Consider the following 23245-nt stretch of genomic DNA (forward strand, 5'->3'; position numbering starts at 1 on the left):
GTTTGTTTTTGTAAACAAAGAAACCCTTTTCTTCTCTTGTATTTTGTCCTTCGAGAAGTTCCTTTAGCATTTGGTGTAGAGCTGGTTTGGTGGTGCTGAATTATCTTAGATCCTGCTTGTCTATAAAACTTTTGATTTCTCCATCGAATCAGAATGAGATCCTTGCTGGGTAGAGTAACCTTGTTTGTAGGTTCTTCCCTTTCATCACTTTAAGTATATCATGCTACTCCCTTCTGGCTTATAGAGTTTCTGCTGAGAAATCAGCTGTTAACCTTATGGGAGTTCCCTTGTGTGTTATTTGTCATTTTTCCCTTGCTGCTTTCAGTAATTTTTCTTTGTCTTTAATTTTTGCCAGTTTGATTACTATGTGTCTCAGCGTGTTTCTCCTTGGGCTTATCCTGTATGGGACTCGCCGTGCTTCCTGGACTTGGGTGGCTATTTCCTTTCCCATGCTAGGGAAGTTTTCGACTATAATCTCTTCAAATATTTTCTTGGGTCCTTTCTCTCTTCTCCTTCTGGGACCCCTATAATGGGAATGTTGTTACATTTAATGTTGTCCCAGAGGTCTCTTAGGCTGTCTTCATTTCTTTTCATTCTTTGTTCTTTATTCTGTTCTGTAGCAGTGAATTCCACCATTCTGTCTTCCAGGTCACTTATCCGTTCTTCTGCCTCAGTTATTCTGCTACTGATTCCTTCTAGTGTAGTTTTCATTTCAGTTATTGTATTGTTCATCTCTGTTTGTTTGTTCTTTAATTCTTCTAGGTCTTTGTTAAACATTTATTGCATCTTCTTGATCTTTGCCTCCGTTGTTTTTCCGAGGTCCTGGATCATCTTCACTACCATTATTCTGAATTCTTTTTCTGGAAGGTTGCCTATCTCCACTTCATTTAGTTGCCTTTCTGGGATTTTATCTTGTTCCTTCATCTGGTACATAGCCCTCTGCCTTTTCATCTTTTTCTTTCTGTGAATATGGTTTTTGTTCCACAGGCTGCAGGATTATAGTGCTTTATGCTTCTGCTGTCTGTCCTCTCCCTGCTAATTAATTTACTTTACAATATATTTAGGGAGTTCCCTGGCTGCCTAGTGGTTAGGATTCCGGGCTTTCAGTGCCATGGCCCAGGTTCAGTCCCCGGTCAGGGAACTGAGATCCTATAAGCCATGTAGCCAAAAAAAATAATAATAATAGTAAAATAAAATTTATTTTAAAATAAAATGGGTTAATGGTTAGTTAGATGAACATTAATAGATGGATAAACATGTGGTAATGAAATGTTAAGAGATGGATAATCAAGTATAATAAAATGCTAATGCTAAGATCTAGGTGGTGGATATATAGGTGTCCTGTAAATTTTTTTCAACTTTCCTGTATGTTTGAAATTTTTCTTATTGAAATTTAGAGGGTGGGGGGGAATTTCATACCTGGGCCTCAGTCCTAGAGATTCTATTTAATTGCTTGTGTTTGGGCCTGACATCAGAGTTTTCAATGCTCTCTGGATGATTCCAATGTGTGACCAGGGTTGAGGACCACTGCAGTAAAAGCATGCTATGAGATCCCAGAGCCAGGGTGAGCAGAAATGAGCACGGGGTAAGCAGGAGAGGTGGAAAGAGAGGGGAAATTTCTAGGTGCATATCAGAGGTGGGGTCTCCAGGCTGGGCTCTTAAGTGCTTTCTGTGGCTGGACAGGCAGATGGGCCAGCTCCATGTAAAGGAGGAGAAGCAGCTGCTCAGTGGGCCATTGAGAACAGGATTGGTTAGCTTTCTCCTAAGTTCTTAATACGGGACTGAGCCGTTTATACTGATGTGTTTAATTTTGCATTATTCATCCTTTGCAACGTTTCCTATAGCTTTAACTAAGAGCGTCCATTCCTTCAGAATGATACGTTTAGTATGTTAGCTCCCTTTAACCCTTGGGAAATATAAGATCCATTTTCAACATGTATATATATAAACATTTTCATGTTTTATTAACTCATCTTTAAACCATTTTTATGGAGATGAAGAGATGAGTCTGTTGAAGCAGAAAGAAAATGTTATAACCTGGGTGTCCTTGGGCTCATGGGTCAGCAGGGGGAGAACAAGAGAAAGCTAGTCCTGGGTAAGACAGGGGCCAGTGATCAAGCCTAGCTGTCAGGCTTGGAAATTTGACAACTCCAAAGAAGCTACTCTAACCCAATTAACCAGTAAAAATGGTAACTGATGCTCCCCACAAAACTGATATCTGCACCGCCCAATTACAATATGCCCTCTGCAGTAGTACAAATATTTTCTGTAACCCTTTTTCCACTCCCAGCTATTTTAAGTCTTACTCTGGGGTTATGGTTGTGTGTAAGGTTGTTTGTCTCTATGGTAAATGATCCCAGTCCATTTAACCATGTGAAAGGAGTCAGGAACACTAACATCTGATCCCTTGTCATGGGACCCTAGCCTGGTTCAGTACAAGTGTCAGCTGGAGACAGAACAGGGCCCAAGGGCAGAGGCAGAATGGCAAATGAGGAAGAAGACCAAAGGTCAGTCACAGAGCAGCTGTATCACAGGTGAGATCTAAGGGGAAACTGCTGGATTAAAAGCAGGAAGCAAACAGAAGTTCAGGAGCCAGAGGAATGCAAGAACACGTCAGGAAGGGGTATGCAAGACAGGAAGAGAATCAGAGCTTTGGCTATGAATGACCCTCATTCTTTTGGGGAGATTGCCCTGTGGTGCTTGGGTGAGCAGGAAGGAGTTAGGAAATGCAGAGTGGGACAAATCTTTAAAAAAAAAACCCAAACCATATTATCACACAGCCTATTAGCTGAAGTTCATTTTGATGACCCTTAGCCATCCAGAAGAGGTGAAATGTGGTATCTCCCATTTAAAAAGTCAGGGAAGTGTATAAAACATTTTAGAAAACTCTGAAAATAATATGGTTAAAAAAAAAAAAGAGGTCCTTTTACCGTTGAAGGGTAACTCTCAGCTGCCAGGAAAATTCACATATGTGTAATCCCACATTGCCCCCATAAATCTAGGTAGCTATGGCAGTAATTCAGAAAAGTGGAGGCATAGATTTTTAACTTCATTTCTCCCAGCTAGAGTGACAGCTATTTTCCTTTCTCCATCATTTTGGAGTTGTAAAGTATATTAATATTCTTATATAACTTTGATCCAATTTAGAAATTTTGAAAACTTTCAAGGAAGGACTACAACGGGCTGGCATAACTCATGTGCTTATTTGCTATGTCCAAGGGCCTGTGACACTGTAATTGGCCCCGCTGCCCTGTGTTCTATCACTGAGGGGTAGGAGAGAGGAGGGGTTGGGGGGCGGGTAGGAGGACAGAGCCCTGAGGCCATATGGAGTAGGAAAGGAGAGTCCCAAAGGAAAGAGGCTGCTGTTTCCAGAAGTGCAAGTGTGGGAAAGAATGCTTGGCAGTTATCTACCACGATCTGTCAAGCTCCCACAGGTAATGAGTGAAATAGCAGGGACCTGAAACCATGTTTTTTTTTCCCCCTCCTATTGATGTGTCTCCTTTGCTGGGGAAAACATTTACAATTGCTGCCAAACTCCCAGTGTTCCACCCTGTCTGCCCTCTCCCTTACCCTGCTTTTACCCTGCTTTTACCCCCAGCCTTGAGTCCGCTTGGGTGGAAATGCAGCATATAATGGGCTCAGAGTTAATCATCTGCAGGTTTCACCTGATAAGTCACAGCATGTTTGCTACGCTCCTTCCAAGAGTCAACAGCAGCTGTGGGGATGTACCCAGGGTGGCCTATGGCATTCAGAGCTCTGGCCCAGATGAGAGGCAGTGTGCCGGGAGCCTATCTGAACACCACCATCTGGAGTGCCTCTGTTGCCCTGAAGGCACTTGTCTGTGTCTCCAACGGACACAGCTTAGAGATGCCAAAAAACGAGCCAAGTTCACTGGATGGACAAATGGCCTGACGTCAGTGGAATTTGCTCATAATTTGGGCCTCATGTGTGATGTACTGTCTGAACTCAAAGAGCTATCAAAACAGGGAGGAAGAGGAGAAGGAAAAAGACAAAGTGGAGGAAAAGGAGGAGGAGGAAGAGAAGTAGGAAGTGCGAGAACAGGTAGATGAGGAGAAGGAAGAGGAAATTAGGAAATGGCCAGGAGCTGTGGGAGGACAGGTTCAGCTTTTGACTCCTGGGGCCAACAGTCCTTGTTAGTTTGTTGAAGGCATCAGTGCCAAACGAAACATGGCCTTTTAAAGCACTGAATTACGTGAGTGCAGAACTGTTAAAATCAGTGTAGCAAAAATCCAGCTGGGTTTGGCCAGTGCCACAAAGTACAAAATGATGATCACTTGCTCTGCCAAGACCCAAGGTTCCCCAGACGTGGTGGCCTGAGCAGAATTATTTGAATATATGTTCATTCTTTAAAACAAGGAATTTGCTATTAAGAAATAGACATCTGTTGGTTTTTTTCTTGCTCTGGGTCCTGAGGTGGATTTATTGGGATGCTTCAGAGCCTTTGACTTGCATAGGTCCCTGTAAGGGCTGGGAGATTCTAGGAGTCAGAGATTGCTCTACATGGGGAGAGGAAACCACGTTACAATCAAGAGGCATTTAAACATAAGCATTTCTGGTAAATTGCCTAAAGAGGCCTCAGCAGAAAAGAACTGAATCTCCAATATTTCAGTAACTTGTTGCAACTTATTTTCTCATTCTAAACAAATTCACTTTCATACTTATTTTCAAATTTGTAATTCTGTATTATTTTTATTAAGGAGAGGCTGAAAATTATGAAGCTTCAGGCTCCACAAAACCTGAATCTGTCCCTGTCTGCCTCCATGGCTTTTCTTCTGATCACCACACCTTAATTTGCCTTTGTGAAAAGGCCTTACTATTCACTCAGTGGTAGGCATGAAATCCAGGTCTAGACAAAAAGATAGGAAGTGACTGGTTTAGGAAAAAGCATGTGATCCAATTTGGGCCAGCGAGAATTGGGGCCAGACTTTTTGCTCGATCTGTTGTTAAGTTGTGGGAATGAAAGTTTGACATTACTGTTTTGCTTCTACAAAAGGAAACTGCCTGAGAATAAAGTTAGCATAGATGAAAGGAGAGCTGAGAGATTAAAAAGAAGCCAAGTCCTCATGTCACTTTTTGCCCCAGAAACCAGCTATATTGAAGCTGGTATCCATAACTCTGGGCTTTTCAGATAGACAAGTCAATTAAGCCCTCTTTTCTGCTTAAGCTAGTTTGAGTTGGGTTTCTGTCATTTGTAACTGAAAGAGTCTTGACTAATACAGGTCTAGAAAAAAAAAATCTACTATTATTTCAGTTCAGAAAATGGTTCATTGATGTATTTGAGTCTTTCCCCCAGCTTTATTGAGATATAATTGACATATAATATTGTGTAACAACTTGATTTGATACAAGTATCTACTGCAAAATGATTACCACAGTAAGGTTAGTTAATGTATCTACCACTTCACAAAATTACATTTTTTTGTACTTGCCTGTTAATAGTTATAAATAGATAATGCTTACTGATCACTCTCATTAAGGGCTTGCATAATCCATTGTATCTTACAAGCAACCTTATGGTGTATGCACTATTATTATCATACCCATTTTACTAAAGAGGAAATCGAGGCACATAGAAGTTAAGTAACTTGTCCAATTGGTCCACTATCACCAAAACAAGTGTCTCAGACTTGAAGCCATGTTGACCAGTCCTTCCATTTTTTCAGCAAATATTTATTGAACACCTACTAGGCACTGGGGATTTAGGGATGAATATGACATGGTTCTTTCTAAAAGCTCTCAAAGTATTGGAGGGAGGCTGGATGGGAGACAAGTTCAACAGTTCCCATGAATGGAGTGACTTGGAATCACAGTAGAGGGAGGTGCCAACTCATGGAAGGGAGCAGGGAGGCTTGATAATGAAGGAATGCAGATAAGGTGGCAAGGAAAACTGGTCTTGAGGTGCCAGCAGGAATTACCAGGCAGAGAAAAGAGAAGAGGATTCCAAGCAGATGGAACAGCATGTTCAAGGCTAGAAATGCAATAAAGGACACGACTTGTTTGGGAAATAGCAAGAATTTTGGTGTGGCAGAAGACAGTTTTTGAGAGAGAGTGGTGAGATGAATCTTAAAAAGTAGATAGAGGTCAACTCACAAAGTCCTAGTGTGCTGTGAGAAGGAATCTGGAGTTTACCCAGTATTCCTAGGGAGCCACTGAAAGATCTCAAGGAGAGTGACATGACTACATTTGTATTCCAGACAGGTCACACAGACAACAGTGTCACTCCCTTGTAGTAGTCAGGCCCGTCCGTCCAGGCTTGCTCTTTGAGTTTGAGGTTCTTCAGATCGATCTAACTTTGTCCTCCATGATCACTACTGTTGTCATATTTTTCTCTTTCTTTCATCCATGAGCAATCAACATAACCTGAGGATTCCTTCACCTATCAGCCAGGATTACATCATTCCCTCAGAGAAGTAATTCTCAACCACATGTGGTAGAAGTATATCACTTTCACTTGATGGGTATTTTCATAACACATATGTCTTTGTGATACACTCCCCACTTGCCCTGAAATTCTGATAGACCTAAGATTTGGGAAGATGCGTAGGGGTGGTTGGAAAGACTTGCATCTTGGAAAAGTTTATTCTTTTAAAGAATGTGGATCTGGCCATGCAAATAAGTGTCTAATAAATGTCTCTCTCAATTCTGTGGTTGTTATTAAAACACTACAAAATCTGCATGGATATATTAATAATGATACCCTTGGTAGATGGTTGAATGGTGGCTCCCCAAAAGTTATGTTCTTGTCCTTATATCTGGCCCCTGTGAATGTTACCTGCTTTGAAAATAGAGTCTTTGCAGCTGTAATTAAGTTAAGGATATTGAGATAACATCAGCCTGTATTATCTAGGTGGGCCATAAGTCCAATGATGAATGTCCTAATAAGAGACAGACGAGAAGAAGCAGGGACAAAGAATAAGGCAGAGATTGAAGTTATGCAGCCACAAGACAAATGTCTGGAGCCATCGTAGTTGGAAGAGGCAAGGAAGTATTCTCCCCTAGAGCCTTCAGAAGGAGTGTGCCCCGCCGACACCTTGATTTCAGACTTCTGGCCTCCAGAATGATGAGAAAATAAACAAGCTGGTGGTTGTTTTAGACCAGCAGGTTTGTGGTAATTTGTTATGGCATCCTTAGAAAACTTGGATACCTTCTTTCTAACAGGTTATGCTTAACAGTCACTTTTTGAAGAGAAGACAACTTTCAACAGTGTTATATATGGTTATGTTAAATATGGTAAAATGCAAATGAATCTGGGCAAGTTAACAATCTCTCTGAGCCAATTTTCTCACCTAAAAATATGGAAATAATTCCATCATCACAAAGTGTTTAGACTATTAAATGAGATAAATGATACCCAGCAGATAACTAGCAAAAAAGGCAGGTGCTCAAAGATGTATCCATTTGAGAACAGGACACAACACTTACTACACAGACACCCTGGTGAAACAAGGCCTCTCAGGAGAGAGCTGGGATAGTTCACATGCAGAGTCCTGGCCTATGTCAGAACTGCTTTTGCACATAACCACTTACACCCATCTGTTGTCAACTCTTGCTCTCACCAGCTAACCACTGCCCTCTCCCTCAACCTTCTCTACTTCCTGTTTACGTAGATTGCTGCTTCCTGGCCAAGGGAATTGAACAGTTTCAGCCAGACTGCTTTTCCCCTGGACCTATGCCAAGACTACCTTCTCTGCTTTCCTTCTTTCATTCTGCTTTCTTCTTGTTTTAGAAGCTGTCATATTAATGAGAACAAATTTCTTGCTGCTCTGAGCAATCCACAGCTAAGCAGTTGCTCCTCTTCCTGGCTGTTGGATTGAATCAGATGGACATGAGAAAAAAAATAGCAAAAATTACGTACGCATCAAGAAATCGGTCCAGCCCTGCTTGCCTCAGCCTCTCCAAGCTATTGATACTGAGGCTTCCTTCACTCAGCTGTGCTGGTCACAATGCCTCCACTCTCAGGCCCAGCCCTCACCTGTTTGTGTGAAGCAGTCCTGACCAAGGCCGGCAGGATAGCAGTGAGTCGAACTAGACCAGAACATCAGGTTGGAAGGCTGCTGAGGTGATCTAATTTGTGATTCTCAATGTGAAATAAATGTCCAAATCACCTGAGAGGCTCTTTCAAAACAGAAAACAAACAAGCAAACATTTGGAACTGGAGGATAGGCATGGATATTTGGGGGGGAAAAAAACCCCAGATGATAATGATTTTTGCCCACAAGTCCAGGTTTATTATTCTTAACACAGGAGATGAGAAGGTGGACTCTCGAGCCTGACTGGATTTAAATTCTAGCTTTGCCACCAATGAGCTGGGTGACATTGCACATGTTTCTTAACTTCTCTGTGCCTCAATTTCCTCATCTTTAAAATAATAGCAATAATACCTACCTTCATCATAGAAATGTTGTGAGGAGTAAATGAGTTAACATGTGAAAAGCACTTAGACTATATAAGTGTTTGCTAGTATTACCGTTATTTCTATGTTGTTTTTATTGACCAGCTCAAGGAAGAGGAAGTTGATCAGAGGATGAGATGCCTGAATTAGTGATTTGAAGATGATACAGGCAGAGGGGATGGTAGAGTTCAGTGTATGACAGGGGAAATGGGTAATGGAGGCTGAATAGAAGACTATCACTGGAAGGAGAAAGTGGAGCAGTAGTAAAGCATATGCTGTCTGGAACTAGAGTGCCTGAGTTTAGATCCTGCTTTCACTACTCAGTAGCAGCACAACCACAAGCAGACCTAATTGTTTCCTCATCTGTAAAATGGAGATGATAATAACAGTGACCTACCTTATATGGATGTCATGGAATCAAATGAGTTAATACATGACATGCTGATTTCTCAGACTAGTGACTGGCACATAGCAAGTGTTCTCTTATCCTTAACATTTTCATTGGAAATGAGAAGGTCAAAGAACCGAGGGGCCAATTGTTAGTCGGAAATTGGCATTATCCGAGATGATGGCAAAGTTTGAGGTAAACAGGAACACTGTGAGCCAGTTCACATGAATGAGTGTTCAATAAATGAGTGAGATGACCAGGAGGCTGGTAATAAAAAAGTAAGGAGGAGGAGAGTGATCATAGCCAAATGGCACTAGCCTCCAAGTGGCTGAGTCTTTCACAAGAGTGTGAAAGCACTTACAGGGAGCAAAGAGGACCCCAACATCATATTCTGGCCCTGAAATGAGCAAATAAATTAAGGCCAAGAGCTAGGGGAAACAGTCAGAGAAGGGGCTGAGGCTATAGGAGAGTTTCCTGCCTAGGGAGTGACTGTCCAGATGGAGTGGGAGGAGTCTGGAAAAGAAAAGAAAAGATGGGGGAGAGCCACATTGCTAAATGTCACAGTAGATGCTATGGACAATAAATGGTCTAGACTAGCACTATTCACCAGAACGTTAGGCAGTAATGGAAATGTTCTGTATCTGCACTGTCCGATATGGTAGGCACATGCGGCTATTGAGCCCTTGAAATGAGGCCAGTGTAATCAGTGTTTTTAAACAATCACTGAGGAATTTTGTTAAGATGCAGAATCCCAGACCCTGCCTTCATCTACTGAATTAGAATCTCTGCACTTTGGTCCAGGACTATCTCCCAGAGATCCCCAGGTGACAGATTTAGGCCAGGTATACAGCCAGGTTTAGGCCATGCTGCATGATCTAAGGAGGCTGGAGAAAGTGGGTATCCATATGGGTTAAATATTGGAAAGGCTATCATATAGGGTCTGTTTGGGAAGTTTTAAACTTATTTTATTCTGAGTGACTCTGATAGTTTTTATTTTGAAAGTGTTTGGCTTGGTTAATCTAAGAAAATTTAAAACTTAAAGAATATAAGAGTAGAGAAAATCATATTATGTTAAAGGTTAATACTAGTGTTCCTATTAGGGGAGAATTAACTGCTTGAGAAGAATTTTTTTTTTTTTTGCGGTACGCGGGCCTCTCACTGTTGTGGCCTCTCCCGTTGTGGAGCACAGGTTCTGGACACGCAGGCTCAGCAGCCATGGCTCACGGGCCTAGCTGCTCCGTAGCATGTGAGATCTTTCTGGACCAGGGCACGAACCCGTGTCCCCTGCATCAGCAGGCGGACTCTCAACCACTGCACCACCAGGGAAGCCCGAGAAGCAATATTTTGATAACTGCTAGAATCCAAAAGTGAGAGTGGGACTTCCCTGGTGGTCCAGTGGCTAAGACTCTGTGCTCCCAAAGCAGGGGCCCTGGGTCTGATCCCTGGTTAGGGAACTAAATCCCACAACTAAGAGTTCCTAATCCTGCAACTAAGAGTTTGCATGCTGCAACTAAAGATTCTGCATGAGGCAACGAAGATCCCGTTGTGACACAACTAAGACCCAGCGCAGCCAAATAAATAAATAAATAGTAAAAAAAAAAAAAAGGGCGGGGAGTGAAAATCCTTTCTGTGTAAAAGGGAAGATGAGTCTGAGATTTGGATGGGTCTCTGGGATGGAAAAAGGGAAGAGAAAGAAGAGGGGAAAGAAGTTCTGCAAGATGGTGGTGGGCTGAGTATGTACAATGTAACAGCACCCACCCCCCACCAAAAAAAGTCAAATACAGTTCACCAAATTACAAATATTCATTGAGCAAGTTATTTAACCTCTCTGTGCCTCAATTTCCTCCTTTGTAAAACAGTGGTAATGTTACTTACCACTTTGTAAGACCTACAGGCTTTTTGGTTGGGGATAACTGGTGAAAGAGCTGAGTTTTCTAGCTCTTGGGAAAACTTGGGTTGTCCTGGGGTAAATTCGAGCCAGTATGATTGAATACAGATTCCTGGAGGCAGAGAGAGTCAGGAGAGCATCAACTGCTGAAAATGCTCAAAACTCTGAGGAAAGTTTTGTGTTACTCCACATTGTGGAATCAAGTAGTTGAGGCAGTTTCACTGGGCTCTCACTGGTCAGGGAGATCTCAGCTTTCATCTGGGTTACAGCAGGAAAGAAAGCAAAACATAAAATGGGCTGTGGGTCCTGCTACTTGAATTCACTGACCCTTAGACTGGCTGCATGAGCCGCCGTCCACTCATGGGCCTCTCTGCTAGCCTATCTGGTCTCTTGGGGCTGGTCTGTTTATGTCCTGTCCTCTCATCCCCAGAGTGGCCTGGTCAGCTCTGGTCTCAGCTCTTATCATCCCTCCCGAGTGGTGTCACAAGGATGTGTGTGGATGATAAGTGCTCTAGCCCTAGAGTCTAAGGGTTTAGGGAAGGGAGTCAGCAGTGGGGCCCTGGGTGATTGGGTATCTGATTTGCCCTTGAGGGAGGCCAGATTAGGCCAGGCAGGGCCTTAGGCAAAAGTGGGGTGCAGGAAGGAGGAATAGCTTTGGGGAGCAGGGGTACAGGGTTGCCTAGAGCAGTTGGAATATAATTGATACAGAAGGAAAAAGCAAATGTATTCCAGGAATATATGTCAGCAAATGAACCTTAGAAGCCAAAATCCACATTAAGTCTAAGAAAAAAGGAATGGTCAAAAATGGAAGAAGGGGCCCAATTTCAGAAGCAACTAAATACAGGAACATAGAAGACAGGGTGAAGGGAGGAATGGCCAAAAGGTACTGGATTTCTAGCCACAGTGCTAGGTTACACGTGGCTAAGTTATCCTCTCCTCAGTGAGAGGTAGAGGTTGCCTTGCACATGGAAACATACCTTTTTTATGTGTGTGTAGTAAGATGTACATAGGATTTACTATTTTTTAGTGTATAGTTCAGTGGCATTAAATTCATTCACATTGTAGTGCAACATCACCACTCTCCATCCCCAGAGGTTTTGCATCATCTCAATCTGAAACTCCAAACCCATTAAACAATTCCCCATTTCCCCCTCCCACCTGCCCCTCATAGCCACTGTTCTACTTTCTGTTTCTACAAATTTGACTAATCTAGGTACCTCAAATAGGTGGAATGATGAAATATTTTTCCTTTTATGCCTGGTTAATGAAACATACTTTCCCCTCAAAGTTCCTAAGGAACATGTCAGATGTGCCACAGGTCATGTCTCGACTAGCTCTGCAAGTAAACCAACGACTTGCTGCTTATCCATCACTGGTTCTGATTCTTCCCTTGAGGGAGATGAATGCAGTCAAGAGGAAGGGGTGTACCTTCTCCCTTTCTATTATTTTTGCTGCCAATTTGCCTCCTCTGTTCTCCAGCCTTTTTTTTTAACACTTTTATTGGAGTATAATTGCTTTACAATGGTGTGTTAGTTTCTGCTTTATAATGAAGTGAATCAGCTATACATATACATATATCTGTTCCCCAGCCTTGATCACCACTACTGATGTTAGCTCTACTTGATCACACCACAGCCCTCTTTAACCCCAAAATGGAATGAAATTGCTGCTCTAAAGAGTGAAACTGGGACTTCCCCGGTGGCACAGTGGTTAAGAATCCTCCTGCCAATGCAGGGGACACAGGTTCAAGCCCTGGTCCAGGAAGATCCCACATGCCGTGGAGCAACTAAGCCCGTGCGCCACAACTACTGAGCCTGCACTCTAGAGCCCGCGAGCTGCAACTACTGAGTCTGTGTGCCACAAGTACTAAAGCCCACACACCTAGAGCCTGTGCTCCGCAACAAGAGAAGCCACTGCAATGAGAAGTCTGCGCACCTCAACGAAGAGCAGCCCCTGCTTGCCACGACTAGAGAAAGCCCGCGCACAGCAACGAAGACCCAACGTAGACAAAAATTAATTAATTAATTAATTTTAAAAATATATATATTTTTAAAAAAGAGTGAAACATTCTTCAACAAACCTTAGGTAGTCTGGCATCTGAACAAGTGTGTTTGGATTAATACAGACGGATATGAACCTCTTTTAATTAACTAACATTTGGACTGGGACTCATTCTGTGATACCGCTTAGCTCAGCCTCCCTCACCTATCTGGTCTGTGCCCATGGTGAGATAGATGTGCCCTTCCACTGCCCACCATCACCCCACTCTCACCCACATAGTCCTCTGCTTTTCCAGCACCAGGCTTCTGCCCTCCCCCTGGGATTAGGGCCTATTTCATCATTCCTTCTCTATTCAAAGGTATCATCCATCTGTCTAGGGTCCCAAACATTAGTTCCCATGGTCCTTTTTACCATTTCTCTTAGAAGGCCTAAGAGTCTTCATGCAAATCGACCCTTGGTGGTGGCTGTGATCTCCCAGAATTCTCAAGGTGACATGAAGTTGAGCCTCACCATGACCCGTGTGACTCATGAATTTTAGTTTTGAAAGAGAAGAAGGAGGGGCAAGTTGAAGACTACAGTTCCATGACCAGACACTGTCAGGGGGCTTTGCTGAAAGGCTCTTGCCTATCATAGAGGGTCAAGAGTCTCTCATCCTCGGGGTCTGAAAGTGAACACTGAAAAGGAGGAAAACACATTTTGCTTTGGTAAAAATCCGGATTCAGATCCTGACTCCTTCATCTACTAGGTGGGTGACCTTGGAAAATGATTTAATCTGGCTAGCCCACAGTTTTCTTATTTGCAAAACTGGAATAATATAGTACATAGCATATAGGGTACATCGGTTTGGAATTGTAGTGGCTGTAAGAAACAGAAATACAATATAAGGGGTTTCAAAAATATTTTTTAAATTTTTCTCTCACCTCAAAGTCCTGAAGTAGAAAATCCAGAGCTGTTCCACAATGTCCTCAGGGACCCAGGGTCATCTCACTGCTCTCCATTCCTTCTGTGTGGCCCTCACCCTCATGGCCCAAGATAGTGACTAGCTTGCATCTGTGTTCCAGGTAGCAGGATGGACAAAGGGATGAAGAAGGGGTAAAGGGCATGTACCAATTTTGAGGAAAATTGCCAGAAGCTGCCATACAACACTTTTGCTTACATCCCATAGACACAATCACACCTAGCCGCAAGAGAGACTGGGAAATTCCAGGCAGCCTTGTGCACAGCTAAAAATTGGGAATCCTGCTACTGTGAAAGGGGTAAGGAATAATGGACGGACATTTTGAGGCTCTGTTACATAAGTTACTTATTGTAAAGATTAAGGTACTCCATCAATAAATGTTGGCTATTTTTAATATTCTCCCTTGAGGGATTACTAAGGAGTAACTCAGGGAAGCAGAAATAAGAGTGTCCCCCAGATGAAAAGAAGATGTGGCTTTCATTTTATCCTTTGTTAAGATAATGACTCACCCAGACATTGTAGCCTATGAGGTGCTGACTTAAAATTTTCAAAGTTATTATCTCCTTTACTTTCTAGGGCTCGGCTCACTTTGAAAGTCTCTTATTGACTCACTCTGAGCCAATCAGTGTCCTATCTAGGCAGACTCTCAGAAGGGAGCATACCAGCAACCTAACCAGATACAGTCCCTGAAAGGGAGGACTTTCAAAAGATCTGTGTACCTTCTCATACCCATATCACCGCTGTGAGTGTTTCCTTTTCTGTAGAAACTTCCACTGTCTAGTGCCCCATTAGCACCATCTCCAACATGAATCTGACTTCCCCCCTGCCAGCAGCTTACATTCTGTCTGTGGTGCAGATAAGTTCCTGAAGATTCTTGCTTCTTCTCTGTCGTAATATTCTTGCATCCCTCACTAACTGAGATGGTCTCTTTCATTCTAGAGAACACCATCCCTCCCAAAGCCCATGATCACGTTGAGTGGATAACCAAGGCACTAGAAGAATTGATCAATTAACTGAGCACAACTAGAACAGACTTCTAGAACTGCAAGGACATGGAGGTCAGATTCCATTCTAGTAGCCTTCAAGAGCAAAACCACTTCCCATTTTTTCCTATTGAAATATTACATTGTATCTCAATGTGTAAAACTGATAACAGCAGAGTTGATCTGATTGAATGTGGGGTGAGCCCAAAGCCCAGCCTACCCATCTTGCCTCTTACCAAGCACCTTCGCTCCTACATGAGAAGTCCCTAGGTATCTCCAAGGAACTCCAGGGCTCACTCCACTAACCTCAGTTTGAACATCCTTATTCTGGTCATTCTCTTGCTTTAAGAGCTGGTCGTGCGAAGGGGAAAGAAAAACGTTTTAGAATCAGACAGTCCAAGTGTCACATGTTGAGATCTTACTAGCTGTGTGACTCTTGGGCCTCAATTTTCCCATTTGTAAAATGGAGATGATGAATGCTGCTTTCCTGCATTGTAATAAGACTTAAAGTGAGTTTATGAATATAAAGTTCCCAGCACAGGGTAGGTTCTCAATAACTGCTAGCTCCCTTTCTTCTTTTCCTTCCCCTTAGGGTAAGATGACATCTAGCACATCTTTAATGGATGTTTAACAGCTTTTGCCCACCACACTGACCACTGTGTGTGTAGATGAGTGTGCCTTTATGCACACGTCTAAAAAAGTACAGGCCACTGCTGGGTAGTTTTAGGTCCTGGCAGCTAATGATTATTGTAGTTTGTGAAAACTGTCCTCAGGAATTAACAGAGCTAATGAAAGTACTATTTTTTTTTTCTTTTTTGGTGGTGGTGGCACACAGCATGAAGGATCTTAGTTCCCCAACAAGGGATTGAACCCGTCCCTCCTGCAGTGGAAGTGCAGTCTTAACCACTGGACCACCAGGGAAGTCCCTGTTTGAAAATATGAATCAAAGAAAAATTGGATCTATTAGCCTGGCTATCACAATAAAGAATAAAGAAGAAATAAAGAATAGTTTCTTGAATGTTGCTGAAGAAATATAGTTTCTCCTACCCACCAGTAGGTGAGCAGGGGCTACTCTTCGTTGTGTTGTGTGGGCTTCTCATTGCGGTGGCTTCTCTTGTTGCGGAGCACGGGCTCTAGGTGTGTGGGCTTCAATAGTTGTGGCACACAGGCTCAGTAGTTGTGGCTCGTGGGCTGTAGAGCGCAGGCTCAGTAGTTGTGGCTCACAGGCTTAGTTGCTCCACGGCACGTGGGATCTTCCCGGACCAGGGCTCAAACCCGTATCCCCTGCATTGGCAGGCGGATTCTTAACCGCTGAGCCACCAGGGAAGTCTGTTTGGGCAGAGCAGCCAGAGTACCCTCATGCTCAGTATAAGGCACTTTGGGTCACTTTATATAAAGGTCAAGTGAAGGGGAGGGAGCCAGTCAGGCCAGAGACCAGCTTCTCCGCATGGGATTCATGAATCCCATCACTAAGAGGATGGCTCAGGCCTCATATCTGAAGGAGTTTACTAGTTTCAGTCCTAATTCTTGAATCAGAGAGCAGGGCACAATGAATAATGGTTGTTGACGAGGGCAGAACAATGGCCCCCAAAGACATCCACATCCTATCTCTGGAACCTATGAATATGTTATATTACATGGCAAGGGGGAATTCTGGAATTAAGGCAAGGTTGCAAATGGAATTAAGGTTGCTAATTGGCTGACCTTAAAATAAGGAGATTATTCTGCATTACTCAGGTGGGCCCAATATAATCATAAGGGTCCTTAAATGTGGAACAGGGAAGCAGAAGAGTCAGAAGGACATGTGATGATGGTAGTAGAGGTTGGAATGTTTCAGTGTGAAGACTCCCATTGCTGGCTTTGAAGATGGAAGGGGGCCATGAGCCAAAAACTGCAGGTGGCCTTTGGAAGCTGGAAAAGGTAAGGAAACACTGTCCCCTCTAGGGCCTCTAGAAAGGAACACAGCTCTGCTGATACCTTGATTTTAGCCGAGACCCATTTTGGTTTTCTGACCTACAGAACTCTAAGGTAATACATTTGTGTTGTTTAAGCCACCAAGGTTGTAATAATTTGATACAGAACGTTAGAAAACTAATACAATGGGTTATGGGCAAACACTGGGAGATTATACAAGGCATTGGGGAGGGGCATCCATGAGCCCAGCTGTGGGAAACTAAATAGCACAGAAGCTGGGGAGGTAAAGTCCAATGTGTCAAGGCTAACAGTAGCTTAACAGTGATCTCTCTGGCTCATTGGCTCATTTCCTGGGTAAGTTGGAGATGGCCACTCCTTACCCCTTCAAGCCTGCAGAAGGAGGGCAAAAGGCATTGTGGGCACACTTTCCCAAAGTAAGACTTCGTGCTTTTCCTAATCAGTCACCAAATGATCCTGGGAACAAATGGTCTCCAGAGCCCCCACTGTAGTCCCTGTTGGGGAATCCTGCAGGTATCCTGACACTTACACTATCAGGATTGCTTCTCAGACACAGACTCACATGTCCCTGTGAGTACCTGTCTTCCTCTTATAGATTCTTGGAAACTCAGTGTATTTTGCTTTCATTCTCAGAGCTGAGAAGAAAAGGAAATATTTCACCAGGTGCAAGAAAATACCACAAGATGATAGCATTATTAATGATAACAATAGATAGCATTTGAGTTTCCTAAGCACACTTCACAAAAATGTTACAGACCTCACTTCTTTTAATCATCATGATCATCATAATCCCATAAGGTGCATGCTGTTGTTATCTGCATCTTACACATAAAAGAACTAAAATCCAGAGAGATTAAGGAGAGTGCCCCAAACCACAGCCCTAGCAGGTGGTAACTCAACTCAGTCTTACTGCAAAGCCATGCACTTAGGTATTTTATAACTGCCTTCCTAGGTCTTGGGTACCACACTGCTCCAGAACTAGTTGCAGAGTGGGAAGCTCCAGCTTCTTGTAGTTCTCCCAACACTAGGGCAGAGATTTTTGCCTGAAAATCACTTCCAATAATAAAATAACAAACATGGTTCAGAAATCTAACAACATTCTTTCCACTCTAACTCTCACGCCACACTGGTGCACTAAGTGACAGTCCCTTCTTAGGCTCCCAGTCAAATATATCCATCTCTTCCTGCTCTAACTTCCCATCCCCTCTTCCCTATTTCCTCTCAAACCCCACTTGTCATGCCTAGCAGAGGAGAGAAAGAAAAAGGAGATAGGGTAGAGGAAGAGGAGTTGGACTGAGCAGGTAGAAAGGTAAGAATCCTGAGCCCTATGTGAGGATGGGCAGCACTGGTGCCCACAGGTCTAGAAGCTGAAGGCTGGGGTCCTCAGTTCAGAGTCAAGACTAGCTCCCAGCTTAAGCAGCATACCCCATGCCTTCTCTTCCCTGTATGCTTCGACCCTATTCCTGCTTGGGTTTCCCAGATCTATCCTACCAGAGGTAAAGAGGTAAGCCATAGGAGAGAACATGAAGAAAAATGAAGAAAAGAGGCAGAGAGATTCAAAAGAATGCTGCTCCAGTTCAATTTCATATACAATTTCTTGACTGCTTCCTCCAGAAATCTCCTCCTCTGCTGAAAAGCTCCATTCCTGCCATACTGGCCCTTGCTTTGTGCCCTTAAGGATTCCATCCTGTCACTGGCCTACATCAGAGCTCTTCTCTCTGGGAAAAAATAGATGTCAATCTAGGAGCCCAGGCATTCATTCAACAAAATCATTGAGCACCACTGAGTAGACAGTGTTCTAGGCACAGGCTGTAGAGAGATGAACAAGAAGGATGTTCTCACCAAAATCTTTCAGGAGGAAAGTCTTATGTAAAGGAATCCAGAAAGCCTTTCTAAAGCAGAAACAGCCAGATACTCAGGCTAGGCTTTGAAACAGACTGAAGCACTCGCATAAACTCTAAAGTTCCTTAAGCCTGGCAACCCAGATCCTCCAAGTGTATGCTTGATCTTATAAGAACCCAAGCCATCATGCAAGGAAGATAAAGGTTTCATCTTAGATGCCAGCTCTGATTGACTAGTAGTGATTGCCCAGGGTCTTGTGTTGAGAAAGATCAGGAGACTCCATTTGGGCTCAAGCAGGAAAAGGCGCTATGATAGAGTAACCACATCTGCCACATATGTTTAAGGAATGAGTGATGGCAGATGTGCTACAATTACTATCCCAGCCTAAGGTAGATGATCTTACATTTTTCACAGTTGTTGCATACCTGTTCATTTCCCAGCTAGGCAACAAGCTCTAGGGAAGGCAACATCATACGGTGGAAGGAGCACTGGAAGCTGAGCAGAAGAGCTTTTCTTTCTCTTCTGAAATGTAGCTGATGGGATGGAATGAGGTGTCCAGAGTCTGAGAGGCAAGGCTTCGGAGCCAGGCATTCCACTCCTTCCACTCTGCCCATGGCACAGTTGATTCTTGTTTTTCTTGGTAGTTATGTTCTGTAAATCTCTGCAAACACTGAATTAGCAAATACTGAACTATTACTCATAGGGGAAATACAGGGTTAGGTTCCTGCAAGCCTCAGTCACAACATTTTTGCAACCAATCAATATATAACTACATAACTTTGTTTTATGTATGTTTCTGCTTAAAGACACCTTATTTAATATATATTGACTCATTAACATTGAACCCATAGCCAACAGCACTATAGCTGTTCACACCTGAACACAGCTCATCTCACACAGGTTTTTCTCTGTAAGGCACATCACAGAGGCTTGTACTTAGGAAACAGTAGGTAGCCCTTCAACATTATGATTCAAGGCCATTTTAAACGGCAAAAGCACCATCAAACAGCACAAAAAAGTGAAAAACGTGGCACTAAGTAAACTACAAAAGGGAAACTTGTTTACGGAGTCAGAGCTGAAACAAGAAGGGGGAGCATTGCCTTGCTTGCCTCAGCTGGGAACAAGCACGTTGGACAAATCAATTTTTTCACTGCTCTGCACTGTCTGTGAATGACTTAAGTGCCAAGAGTATAAATTTGGGGTTACAAATAAATTTTAGTGAGTAGGCAAATTTGCAAATACAGAACCCACAAATAATGAGGACGGACTGTACTTACCCTCTGTGAACCTCAGTGATGGTACCTCCCTCACACTACAGATTAAATGAGAGAAGGTGTGTAAAATGCTCACATGATTCCAGTTAGTTCTTCTTTATTCAAAATATCTGCATTTTTCACCTTCTGTACCTTGTCAGCCGTGTTCAATCCACGGAGATAAGTAGATACCAAGAGATTTCCTGCCGAATGTGCCATCCTTATCCCTGGAGCATAAATCAAAAACTACTCACACAAGCTCAAGTAGAACAGGAGGTATTTTGATGGAAGCAACCTAAGTGCCCATCAACAAATCAATGATAAGTCCAGTCAAATCTATTTAGCCTCTTTATGCCTCATTTTGTTTCCTCAAAATGTTTACCAGTCTGTGTCCTCCTTCTGAAAATGGAGACCATAATAATACCTACCTCAACAGTGTTTTGAAGATTAAATGAAACGACTTCCCTGGTGGCGCAGTGGTTAAGAATCCACCTGCCAATGCAGGGGACATGGGTTCGAGCCCTGGTCCAGGAAGATCCCACATGCCACGGAGCAACTAAGCCCGTGCACCACAACTACTGAAGCCCGTGCTCCTAGAGTCCACGTACCCCAAGAAACAGTAGCCCTCACTCCCTGCTACTAGAGAAAGCCCACGTGCAGCAATGAAGACCCAATACAGCCAAAAATAAATAAATAAATAATTTTTTTTAAAAAAGTGCTCAGGACTGTGCCTGGCACAGAGAAAGTTTTCAAAGCATGGTAGCTATCCTATTAATATGATCCTAGAAGAATCTTCTCAAGAGTGTCTGGAGACTCAGATAGATCAGAAGAATGACATTGGAAAAGGCTGGAAAACATCCACTGGGCTGTGATTCAAGGACGTATTCGGGAATCTTGATGAGTTTCAATGGTGCAGTGGAGGCAGAAGCCAGAATGGGTGCCGGGGAGGACTAGAGGGGATAAATGGGTTGTGAAGAGGTAGATGATGATGGCCAAACAGGAGTTCATTGTACTGTTCCTCTACATTTCTGGATATTTGAAGATCTCATAATAAAGATTTTTTAAAAGACAAAAAAACCACAAAACAAATGAAAGATAAAGAAGATGTGGTATATATATATATATATATATATATATATATATATATATATATATATAATGGAATATTACTCAGTCATTAAAAAGAATGAAAAACTGCCATTTGCAATGATGTAGATGGACCTAGAGGGTATTATGCTTAGTGAAACAAGTCAGACAGATAAAGACACATACTCCATGTTGTCACTTATATGTGGAATCTAAAAAAATAAAACAAATGAATATAACAAAACAGAAACAGACTCAGATATAGAAAACAAACTAGTGGTTGCAGGTGGGGACAGGGTGGTAGGGGATTAAGAGATACAAACTACTATGTATAAAATAGGTAAGCAATTGTACAGCACAGGGAAATATAGCCATTATTTGCCAATAACTTTAAATGGAATACAATGTATAAAAATACTGAATTGCCAAGCTGTACACCTGAAACTAATATAATGTTGTAAATCAACTATATTCCAATTTTTTAAAAAGCAAAAAGAAAAGGAGGTATTTTGAACAAAAGGCACTCTCTGGGGGAACTAACGTGCAGGGGTCAGCACAGCCAGGACACCCTGGGATGGGACTGGAACAGGAAGATTAGATGTAGTCCCAGCTCTCACATGGTTGCATCATCTGCCATCCCTGCTTCTCTCTCCGTGTCTGCTGTACTTTCCTGCTTCTCTCAGCAGACAGGTTTCCTCTCCTTTTTCTGGCTTCCTTACACCCTCATAATTTTAGCTCATGTGTGGTTCTGGCTTCCACAGAGCTGATTCCTGCCTGACTCCACATGGCTGGTGCATACCTGCAGTCTTTGCCTGTCTAGCACCAACCTCCCACTTCTGGTAACAGAGGAGCTCACTGTACATCAAGTTCCAGGACTGGCCTGTGACCCAGGCCTGGCCATTGACTCTCTCTCCTGAGAATCTGATGCTTTTTTAGGTATCTTCTATCACTTTTGTCATTACTCTGTATATCTATTTGCTGCCTCGTGGTTTTTGTTTGCTCAGAGCTCTTGTTTATTCATGGTTTCTGCTTACTCATGAAGTCGGGATACTGCCTATTCTCCATGTCTTTCAGCTTCTGCTCTCACTGATGATGATGATGATGGTTTTTTCTCTCCAATTCTGATTCCTGAAAGAAAAAACATCATTGGAAGAGTTAATTGCCATTTATTCCGGCAAAACTTTCATGCCAGGATACCCTAAAGGCTAATGTCCACCCTATTGATCAGTTGCTCCCAGGTAAGTGCCTGCTCTTGTCCAACAAGCTGGGCAGAGTTGTAGGGGTAAGAGGGGAGCATATGGTATTAAATGTGGTCACCTATGTTTAAAAATTTATGTCAAGCTGGTTATCCAGATGCCTGTCTTTTTCTATCACCCCAAATCCAATCCATGAAGAAATCCTATTAGCTGTACTTTCAAAATATGTTTAGAATGTAATCACTTCTCACCATTCCCACTACTAACACTTTGCTCCAAACCACCCTGCCTCTCACTCGCATTACTTCAGTAGCCATTTGCTTCTGTGCATAACCCATTCCCAACATAGTAGCCAGAGTGATTCTTTTTTTTTTCTCTTTTACATCTTTATTGGAGTATAATTGCTTTACAATAGTGTTAGATTCTGCTGTATAACAAAGTGAATCAGCTATATATATAGGTATATCCCCATATCCCCTCCCTCTTGCGTCTCCCTCCCACCCTCCCTATCCCACCAACGTAGATGGTCACAAAGCACAGAGCTCATCTCCCCGTGTGATGCAGCTGCTTCCCACTAGCTATCTCTTCTACATTTGGTAGTGTATATATGTCAATGCTACAGAGTGATTCTTTTAATACCTAAATCAGTTCATATCATTCCTTTGCTTCACATACTGCAATGGCTCCCCATTTCACTCAGAGGAAGAGCTAAAGACCTAGCCTCCATTATACTTTGACCTCATCTCTACCACTTTCCCCCTTGCTCACTCCACATCAGCCACACCTGCCTTCTTGCTTTTCCTCTAATATTCCAGGCACGCTCCCACCACAGGGCCTTTGCTCTAGCTGCACCATCTGTCTGAAGCACACTTCCTACAGTTACTGGCTTAACTAACTCCTTTAGATCTTTACTCAAATCTCACTTTCTCCATAAGCCCTGCCTGACCAATCTGTTCAATACTACAACTGTAGTACTAAATACATTACAGTAAGTTCTGTGGTAGTAAATATGACACTTCCCCACATATCTATTCCCTCTTACACTTCTGTACTTTTTGTTCCTGCACTTATCACTTTCTAACATACTATATAAATTACACTTATTATTTATTGCCTGTCTCCTCCTGCTAGAATGTAAGCTCCACAAAGACAGAGATCTTTGTCTATTTTGTTCCCTGATGTATATTAAGGATTTAGAACAGTTCCTGGCCCAAGCACTCCATAAATATTTGCTGAATTGAACTGAATTCCTCGGTAGGGAGCTATAAACATGGTAGGTACACTAAAGCTTTTCTATGCAACATA

The 23245-nt window shown here is 42.7% G+C and overlaps 1 protein-coding gene across 1 annotated transcript in view; it reads left to right on the forward strand.

Moving 5' to 3' along the window:
* The window catches only part of PSMA1 (proteasome 20S subunit alpha 1), a 119755-nt gene that overhangs the window by 45389 nt on the left and 51121 nt on the right, over positions 1 to 23245 (forward strand). The window contains exon 2 of the mRNA XM_059070573.2: positions 21819 to 21982. The gene's annotated coding sequence lies outside the window, so the exon portion shown is untranslated. The remainder of the gene's footprint in view (positions 1 to 21818; positions 21983 to 23245) is intronic.

This window comes from Kogia breviceps, chromosome 7, assembly GCF_026419965.1.
Source record: "Kogia breviceps isolate mKogBre1 chromosome 7, mKogBre1 haplotype 1, whole genome shotgun sequence".
NCBI lineage: Eukaryota > Metazoa > Chordata > Mammalia > Artiodactyla > Physeteridae > Kogia > Kogia breviceps.